Source organism: Stigmatopora argus, chromosome 8 (assembly GCF_051989625.1).
Source record: "Stigmatopora argus isolate UIUO_Sarg chromosome 8, RoL_Sarg_1.0, whole genome shotgun sequence".
Taxonomy (NCBI): Eukaryota; Metazoa; Chordata; class Actinopteri; order Syngnathiformes; family Syngnathidae; genus Stigmatopora; species Stigmatopora argus.
Window position 1 is genome coordinate 1,780,910 of NC_135394.1, and position 10,264 is coordinate 1,791,173.

Sequence of the window (10,264 nt, forward strand, 5' to 3'; positions counted from 1 at the left end):
ATAGTGAAAAGATATTGTGCTAGAATCATTACTGTTAAACACACCACGGGAGAAGAAAAGGTTCAAATTTGTATTTTTTTCGCTTCAATAATCACAATAATAAATAATGAACTGTATGGCGGCCCATTATTAAACGTCAAAAATGCTAACACTATTTTCCAGAGCCAATTCCGAAATTGTGGGAGAAGTATTTTTTATTCCGACGGCCATCAAATACAACAGAAAATTCACCTGACACGTGGAAACTACTCTAAACGCACCAGCAGACGCAACAAAACAAACAACCAAAATTATGTGCATCTAACGCAATTTAATTTTAGTTTTTGTGTGTGCTGAATTTGTATGGAAGCTTATGGCATTCACCTTCAAAATAATAAAAGCCCTGGCCGTTTTTCAAATGTTTTTCTTTCTTTCTGCTGGCAGCCAGGCTCAGGGAAAAAAATGAATAAACACCAAAAAATAAATTTAAAAAACAAAGAAAATAAATTTCAAAAAAACAACCCTATGAAATAAATTCATTTGGAAAAATAAAGAATTATTTTGTCAAAGAACCCCCCTTAAAAAGGATTTGAAAAAGTTTTCAAAAAAGTAATTAATTAAAAAAACAACCCAAAAATAAATTAACTTTCAAAAAAGTATTTAAAAAATGAAAAAATAAACGAATTTTAAAAATGGCCAGGCATTTTTATTTTTTATTTTGAGGTGAATGCAATAAGCTTCCGTAACTTAAAAGTATTCAAAACTATTTCTCCCATAGACGGGTAACTGATACAACTGTATTTTTCAATACTATGAATATTTTTTGGAGACAGAGGAGTAAATATCTAAAATATAGCATGGTAAAATTGCCCAAGAAGTGTTCATCATTCAAGATGGTGTCACTGATGTAAAAAAATTAAAAACCTAACATTTTTCAAATGTGTCATTGATTAGCAATTACATTTGATTAGCTATGACATTATCAGAAACATAAATAGTGACCAAATATCTCAAATGAAATGCCATTTTGTCACCATGTGAATATACAATACTGATGGGAAATAATATAATGGGATAGAATATAGAACTTTAAACGCTGTTGACTTACTGTGTATTCAGTCTCGACTGAAAAAATGGATGAAAAATTGGGTTATATTTTAGCTACATGGAAGCAATGGTTTGTCATTGTGAGGACTGTTGAAGCAATTTGCTTTAGCATTTTTCAGCTACTACTCTTGCTGGCTACTGCTTTCTTTTTTTAAACTTTCACCAGACACGACCTTTCATTAAGTCCAGATATTCTAAGAGTGAAAAAGCCTCTCCTGTGTAAAAAAACGAACAAAAAAAACATTATCTGAACCACTTCATCCATTTATTAGTCAGTCGTTCAATTCAAAGGGGGGGAAAGCAGAGTACGTATCTACTTAAAAACAATGTGAAATGTTTATATATAAGAATGTTGACAATGCAGAGCAATTTTCAGTGCTTCCATAAAGTATGTACATTATGTTAGTGCTTATGTCTTTCCCCATTCTGTCTTATATAAGATTTAGTTAGCAGTATTTTCCACATGGTGAGGTCAATTAATGTAATCTAACAACGATCCAAATCCCCACATCTAACTAGTATATGGTTTGACTGTCTAAAGGCAGTTCCAATGTATAAATATGCTGCTAAATGGCTGAGTTGTTTTTGTGCACCCATATGCTTAATGTAATACAGAAAAGGCATATAAAATACATTCCCTTCATGTCCCCACGGAATGGGTTTTGTTGAGTGCAGTGATAATTAAAAAAAAGAAAGATAGGGAATTTGAGCATTCAGTTAGTCGTAACACATTCATTGTTCTTCTATCTCAAGAGTGAAAGTCTCCATAGGACGTTTGCTTAGGGCCTTGATGTCATCCAATAGACTGGTGGGGGTCAGAATGTGTGAAGATCCTAGAGTTGGAAAAACACAACCAACATTTAGTCAGACTTCAATCACTATATTCATTCATTCATTCATTTTCCGAGCCACTTATTCTCATGAGGATTGCCGGGGTGCTGGAGGCTATCCCAGTGAACAATGAGGAAAAAGGCAGACTAGACCCTGAATCGGTTGCCAACCAATCACAGAATAAATCACAAAATAAATGAGAACAATTAGCGATGTACATGATTCCTTCCACTCTTGCTCGTTTTGTGTTTTTGCTGCTTTTCTGTCTTAATGATATGATTTGGTGATTCTTAATGATCCAATTTACTTTGATTTGCTTTGTACTTTTAGCTTTTGCTTTGTTGTTCTGCAGCCTTTGCAACTGTACTGTCTAATTTATAACTATGCCTTTTCTTGCTACTGTCACAATGAAATTTCCTGAATACGGGATGAATAAAGTTATCCAATCCAATCCAATCAACTAGTGGAAATACACAAAATATCATGTGCAATTATTTTGAAGTGGAATCCACAAGAAAAGAAAAAAAGAATAGCATTATAGTGCAATCTGGCATACATTCTCACCTATGATAACCTGGCAGGATTTGACAGCTTGTGTGACCTCATAGGCACAACGCATCTCAGAGTAGCTGATTCCTCCAATGACAAAGATGATGAGGCGTGAGCCTGTCCGCCGTTCGTCCTGAGCGCTGGATTTGTGCTTATGACGTGCACTGTAAGGACATGAAGACCAATGTGTAAATTAAATAATGTAAAGTGAACCAACCACCATTTGCATCACATTCAGCTCTTCACTCAGTTTCACCAAAAGAGTACTGTATTTATTCGAGTATAAACCGCATAATCTTCGTCAAGTTTATAGGCGAGGGTAAAATAAAAAATGTTGCTCCAGAGAAACGCTAGCGGGGCAGCCGCTCACTCGAGTCCGCCCAGGAAACGCTATCCTCGCTCAAGAAGAATGATATCAATTGTTTGGTGAATCTGATGATGATGAATCAGACTCTGGAAAACGTTAAATATTATGATCATGAATTAGGTTTTAAGGATTTAAAATTGTAAATTCCATTTGAGAATTGTGTTCATACTGGTAGTTTGTTTTATCAGCTTTCCATAGCATGTGAATAAATGTTTTGTCATAGCGACATGTTTTCAGCATTTGCCAGTTACCAGTACCGGTGCAAAACATGGTGTGAGCTGAGAAAAAGTGGGGGGAAAAATAACATATCAATTTTTACTTACAAATTATGGGTGTGCGTTATACTCAAATAAATATGGTAAGTCACATTTGCCACTAGTGAAGAGCAGCATGATTAAAAAAATACAAATAAAAAGCAGTCCACCATTCAGACAAGATCCTAGTGAGGGGATTCTTAAACCTTTAAAGCGAAAGCCCCAGATTGCCAGTGACAGTAATGGTATCTGGTTAACAACCTAATCATAGCAAGATACTCAACATAAGCGCTAATTTGTACTCATGAAAAGAAAAAAAAGAGGGTTCAATGTATTCTATTTAGAAATTTGTGACACTGTGCACAATGTAAGGAACCTAAAACACTAGAGGGCGACAATGACCACATTTACAAGGACAATATTGCTATCCTTCACCACTTCGTGGCTTTTATAGTGTGCCTCCCATCACCACCCAGGATCTAGCTTTCTCTGGCCCTGAGGAAAAAAACTAGGGCTGAAAGCATTTGGCAACCTAAAAGTGGCACTACAAATAACTGTTAGCCTTTCGTGACCAGCCAGAAGAACCACACCACCATTAAGGTCTGCTCGCAGGCATCGTCAAACATCGTGCTTTTTTCTTTTCCTAAACCAACCTGACAGCCCCGGAGCCATTCCAAGCAGTTGGGCACTCAGATTGATGCGGCCATTCCCTTGTTTCCAGTTTGTTCTCCACAGCATCCTGAAACCCCCCCAAAAAACAGGTTTTAGTTCTTTTTTTTTTCTTCCTAAAAAAGCTTAAAGGCGAAATTATACACATGAAGACAGTCTTATGTGTCAACACAATGAAAGACAAAGAAGACCCACATTATTGGTTGTTATTTTATTTTCATTTTTTAAATTACTAAAGCAAATTGTAACCCCTGCGAAGGATCGGGTAAATCTTTCCGCAATATATGATTTTCTCTTGTGCGCCTATAAGCCATACCCTTGATTCAGTAAAGATTTTTTTAGTTACAAATCGGCTTATATGCGAGAAAATACGTTACTTTAGGAAATAGCTAATTTTTCAGGATTGTAATAGATCTTAAAAATTGCTCAACATAATATTAAGGGAAAAGGTAATGTAATTTCTTAATGAAATGCTTGGCTTGGTTTCCTTTCACCATTACTTAACATTTAAGAGAGTTCTATTTAAGTTCCTATCCTGCGGTGGAATGACATTTTTGCATCCTATATTCCCAATATAAAGTAATTTGCATCAGTTTTATCGACAGGAGTCAAGAAAATTGAAAGAGAATTTCAATTTCTAATTTTACCTTACGTTTTACCTTTCGTTGCCAAAAGTTTAGCCCAACCCACCAACCATGAATATCTTCTGATTCAGGTAAAATAGCATAAAAACAATACAACAAATTAATTATTCTATGTAATTTACATCTAATATTATTTCAATATAATGTCCTATTACACCGAAAATAAGTAATTTTTTAACATTGCAATATATATCGCAAACACCCCTCCCTCCAAAAATTGTGATATCAGTGTTTTTCAATATCGTTAAGTCCTAATCTGGATCGAAATGTATACAGGCTGTTCGAAAATTTAAAATACTACTTAAAATTTGTTCCTATTTTAATCGTTTTTTGTGTGTGTGTGCGTGCGTGCGTGCGTGCGTGCGTGCGTGCGTGCGTGCGTGCGTGCGTGCGTGCGTGCGTGCGTGCATGCATGTATATTCTAGGATGTATGGGAATTACATAGTTTTTTTTCTCATTGGTTCAAAATTTAAGTCCTCAAATATGGCTGGACATCCTAAACTACAAGAACTTGCTCAGTTAGCGACAATTTATGAAGTTTAGAGATTTGTTGTTCAAGTGCAAAAACTGGACAGCCCGGCCGATGTCCCGCCCTCCAGAGCCGTATACCTCACCGTGATTGGTTCATTCAGCTCCGAACCAAAGTTCCCTCTAATTTTTTGTTGGTCTGAGCAGAAAGACAACCTCCCTGAGCGCACTGAGTACCAGTGTGAGCGACATCATCGGTACTCGGATGATTTGCCTAAAGACGTTTCGCCGACGGACGTTTGACAGACGGGGAGGTCGCCGAATGGACGTTCCACCGAACGTTCATTCGGCCGAACGGAGGTTTCGCCGAAACGGGATTCGAACGCTCGCCCCGCCGGATCGTGTGTGTACAAGTTTTTCAACCTCGGCCCGCGGGCCATATACGGCCCGTTAGGATTTTTAATCCGGCCCGCCGCCGGTGTTGTCCAAATTATAGTAAAAATCAATGTTCGTCTACCATCAATGGCAGTCCGGGAATAAGCACTCTTGGGCAGGCAGATGTAGCAGAACCGAGCCGTAAAATGACAGCAATCGGGTCAAATCCATCCTAAAACAGCATTTAATGATTAAATACAAATACTGGATATCGCGATGGAGGCAAAAAAACGTCTATAGACGTCCATTCGCCAAACGGCTCAAAATGCTCTCAAATTCGGTCAAATCCAGCTGAAAACAGCGTTTAATGATTAAATACAAATACTAGTATTTGTATTTAATCATTAAACTAACAAATACTAGTACGACCTGTCCGTCTGTCAAACGTCCGTCGGCGAAACGTCTTTAGGCGAATCATCCGGTCACGACATCATCATTGCTCGCTATCGGCACACCAGTATCACACCTGCCACAAGCAGGTGCATGTCAATGTTCCCTCTAATTTTTCATGTAAAACATGCTGTAAAACAAGAAAAACATGAGTGGACAGAGCTACTGCCACTGGCTGCCACTTAAACGGCGCCATCATGGGGAAAGGGGTAAAAAAAAAAAAAAAAAAAAAAATCGATCTTTCATATTAAGACGGGGGCCGCAAATTATCGTCCCGAGGGCCGCAGTTGGCCCGCGGGCCGCAAGTTTGAGACCCCTGCTTTAGAGTGTTCAACCACCTTACATGCATGTTTTTGGATGTGGAAAGAAACCGGACTACTGAGAGAAAACCCACACAAGTCCGGGAAGAACATGCAAACTCCACACAGTGATGACCCAGCTGGGATAGAACTCTCGACTCTAGAACTGTGATAAATGTAATGATCACAGGTGTAGATTAAAAATTTGCTTGAACTGTGCTATGTTTAAGGGCAAAATTCCCCCGTAATTTCGAACCCGGGAATTACTGCAGTATTCAACATTAAAAAAAGAAGCAATATGAGCTTAATGCGTTCCGGGATCAAGCTTGTATGTCGATTTACTCGTATCTCAAATCAACTTTTCTCATAGAAATGAACTAAATACAAATTAATTCATTCCTACCCTCTGAAAAAAACACCAAAACAGGATATTACAATGGAAAAATATATCTTTATTGGTTATAATTCACCATCTACTAACAGAGTAACAAATAACTATCTAGTGGTTTTGATGTTCAATACTAAAATGTGACATTATTCAGTACAGATGGTAGCGTTTACCGCGGAGCGCGCCGAGGGGATAGAGAGGGAGAGAGAGAGGGAGAGAGATAGAGAGAGAGAGACAGAGATAGAGAGAGAGAGACAGAGAGACACTTTTGGATGGCAACGTGCTCGTAACATAACATAAAAATACAATAAACTTAAAACACTTAAAAATAAGTTTTAATTTTACCTTACACTAAAATGAATTCTAATTGTTTTTGGTTTTTTTACTTTTCTTCTTCCAACTTAGCTCTTTTTGCCTCGCTTCCACCTTCACTTTTAGCCGGAGTATTTAAAAGGAACCTATCTAGGGTTGTTTGCTTTTGTCTGAGCTTCAAAATATTACGAAAATGACGCACACAAACATCCACTATAGGATAACGCACAACCACTTGCCCACTTGTCCGGGTGGTCCTCTCGTATTGGTGAGCCAGGTCAGTCACGCGTAGACCACTCTTATGTTTTCCGATTATTTCGTGCTCAATATTGATTGTCATCACATGTCTTTTCTTCCCATTACCCTTCATTGCACCTGCTTTTTTTGGACCCACGAATTTTCCCATAATTCTGCACCCACTAACGCAAAAAAATGCAACACCCTGCCCAGTGCTCGTAGATATCTTTACACGAGGGAGATGCAGCGAGAAAGACGGTGCGCTGTTATCATAAGCAGCCTCTCGCGTCTCGGCCACCTGGCTGTCTCTGGCTGAATATTTGCTTGGAATTTTATTCGTATCTCAAATTTCTCGTATGTTGGGGCGCTCGTATGTCAAGGTATTACTGTAGTCGATTTTTGTGTTTACATGTGGCTCCCTCCTGTCCATTGTACCTTACCTCCAATGTTCCCTCTAAGCTGCGTGCGTGCGCAATTGCGCACTACTCTAGTCTTCTCCGCGCACAGCAAATTATATGGCGCACACAAAATAAAATCTTTTTTCCCCCCTTGATGGCGCCGTTCACGTGGCAGCAAGTGGCAGTAGCTCTGTCCACTCTTATGTTTTTCGTGTTTTACAGCCCTTCTTTCTTTTTTTTAATTACATTTTAATATTTCTTAATACAGACGCTCCCCTACTTACGAACAAGTTAGGTTCCGAGCGATTGTTCATAAGTTGAATTTGTTCGTAAGTTGCTCAGTGCTATATTTCGTATTATAATTTATGTTTAAGGCCTATATAAGTATATTGAAGGTTTATATAAGTGCATTTGTATGTTTAAGGCGTGTATAAGTAACACGCATTGGTTTGTACTGATTTTTTTTTTTAATAAAATGGAGAGAATACATACAGTACTGTATACATACATTAGAGAGAGAGAGAGAGAGAGAGAGATTTACTAGAAACTGGCCGAAAGAAGCTATCTAATGACGATTGCAGTTTTCTTTTTTCATCATAAATGATGCGGTAGCACTGTATGGCATCATTCAATTGATTTGCAAACTTTGTGCAACGTTCAATATTTGGGTCCTGCTGCTCGATCTTTATGTTTATAAATGGCACTGACGGTCGAACGATTCAAGTTGTATTGCCATGCAACGCTCACCACTTTCTCACGCGCATCAAGCTTCGTTATTATTGCAACTTTCGTTTCAAATGAAATGGCTTGCCTCTTCCTTGCACCTCCCTCAATAGAAGCCTTTCGCTTTTCACCAACCATATTGAATAATGGATGCACGAGATATTTAATGATAAAAATGAAAAAGGTTCTTTGCGCACTGGAGATACGTTCACACACTTCCGCACTGCAACGAACTGGGCAGAGGAAGGTGGATGCTGGGTGAGCTGAGCTCTCACAGCGCCGGGCGTCGGTATTAGCGGCGGAAAGAAGCACTACTCGGAAAAAGGCGCGCAATACAAAATCGAACTTACGAACATTTTTCGACATAAACGCAATTTGCAGACGTTCGTATGTACCGTTGTTCGTAACTCGAATGTTCGTAAGTAGGGGAGCGTCTGTACATTCCTTTTTACTTTACTGTGCAAATAGAAGAACAAGCGGTGAAATCGGGTGAGAACTGTCTAAATCTGCTGTGTGTGGTTGTGTGCGTGTGTGTGTGTCTAGTATGTGTGATCGTTTGTCTTCAACCTACACAATTGACTATAAATGGAAATTAGCCCTCGGCTACAATCTTACATATATATGTTCATTAACATGAATATAAATATGTTCATTAATATGTGCTATCCCTTATTAAATGAATCAAATCAAAATCATGGAAAATATTGCATATAAATGGAAACTTGACTATCTCAAGTGACACGTTCAGCAGAAAAGTCATTTGAACGAGAATGAGAAGTGAGAAGGTCAGATGTGTAAAATAAGGTAAAATTTAAGTCGGATTTGTGCATATTCTAATGGCATTTATGAAGATGTTTTATTCATAGATATTTTTTCATTCATTTTCTGAACTCGCGGGGGGTGATGGAGCTTATCCCTGCTGACTTTGGGCCAGGGGCGGGGGACACCCTGTATCGGTGGTCAGCTGATCGCAGGGCACAAGGAGACGGCCGGTACTCGGTCGTTTGGTCGCCGGTCTTTTGGTCGCCCGGAAGGTTATTGATAATTACCATTTAAATCGTTCCTCAAATTCCCTAAATACAAACTGCAAATTATTATTTAGTCATATATAATGCCCTATTATATTAGGCTAAAGAAAAGCTCAAAATTTCCCGTACTTTTATTGTGTTTTGTTGGAGAACTTGTTAAGACCCTGACTGACGTCCCTTCCTAAGGGGACAACTCATGTACATACAAACTCTTATACACTCACACGTCCGCTCAGTGAAACTGCTCAGGGCCATTGTTGGCTTTTATTGATGCTTAGACCGTGTTGTTTTACCTTGTTTTGTCGCCGGTATTTTGGTCGCCCGTTGTTTGGGTCCGGGCGACCAAAAGACCGCGACCAAAAGACCGGCGACCAAACGACCGCACACAAGACGGACAGCCATGCACACTCAGACCCATACCTAGGGGCAATTTTAGAGTGTCCAATCAGCCTACAATGCATCTTTTTGGGATGTGGGGGGGAAACCCACGCAGGCCCAGGGAGAATATGCAAATTCAACACAGGTGGACCGACCTGGATTTGAACCCAGGACCCCAAAGCCGAGGCCAACGCGCAAACCACTCATCCTCTGGGCCGCCCATTCATAGATATTAATCATTACATTTTATTATTACTAAATCATTTATGTGTAGTAGACATGCACCTGCTTATGGCAGGTGTGATACTGGTGTGTGCCCATATCGAGCAATGATGATGTTGCTCACACTGGTACTCAGTGTGCTCAGGGAGGTTGTCTTTCTGCCCAGGCAAACAAAAAATTAGAGGGAACATTGCTTACCTCTCCACTTCTCCAGGTGTACTTTCCCTTGCCATGTTTGAGGCCATTGAAAAACTCGCCTTCGTATTTGGAACCGTCGGCAAACTCCTGGAGTCCAAATCCTTGACGTTTCTCCTGGCCGGCTCCTCTACTATGAGACAGAGACGGACTGCCTTCGTCACGCTCCTCTGCACGCTCACTCCTGAACGCAGAGATTTTTTTTCGTCTTGACAACATTTGCACGGATTTTTCTTTAATTCTAAAAACAGAACTCGCTAGAGTAAAAATCAAAGTAGTTGGCAAGAAACAAAAATCTTATTTGAAGGGAAAAATGTCTTTTGAAAAGTTTTCCCACACGCATTGAGAACTTTCCTGGTTGCCCTGGCAACTGTTTGGACAGTGCGCGGAT

At 39.4% G+C, this 10,264-nt stretch overlaps 1 long non-coding RNA gene across 1 annotated transcript; it reads right to left on the minus strand.

Annotated features, from left to right (window-relative positions):
- Positions 1-1,337: 1,337 nt before the first annotated feature.
- Positions 1,338-3,832, minus strand: LOC144079017 (uncharacterized). The gene is made up of 3 exons (XR_013301383.1): positions 3,741-3,832; positions 2,482-2,630; positions 1,338-1,919 (listed from the first exon to the last, which is right to left on the minus strand). It is a non-coding gene; the product is annotated as an uncharacterized LOC144079017 (long non-coding RNA).
- Positions 3,833-10,264: the final 6,432 nt, after the last annotated feature.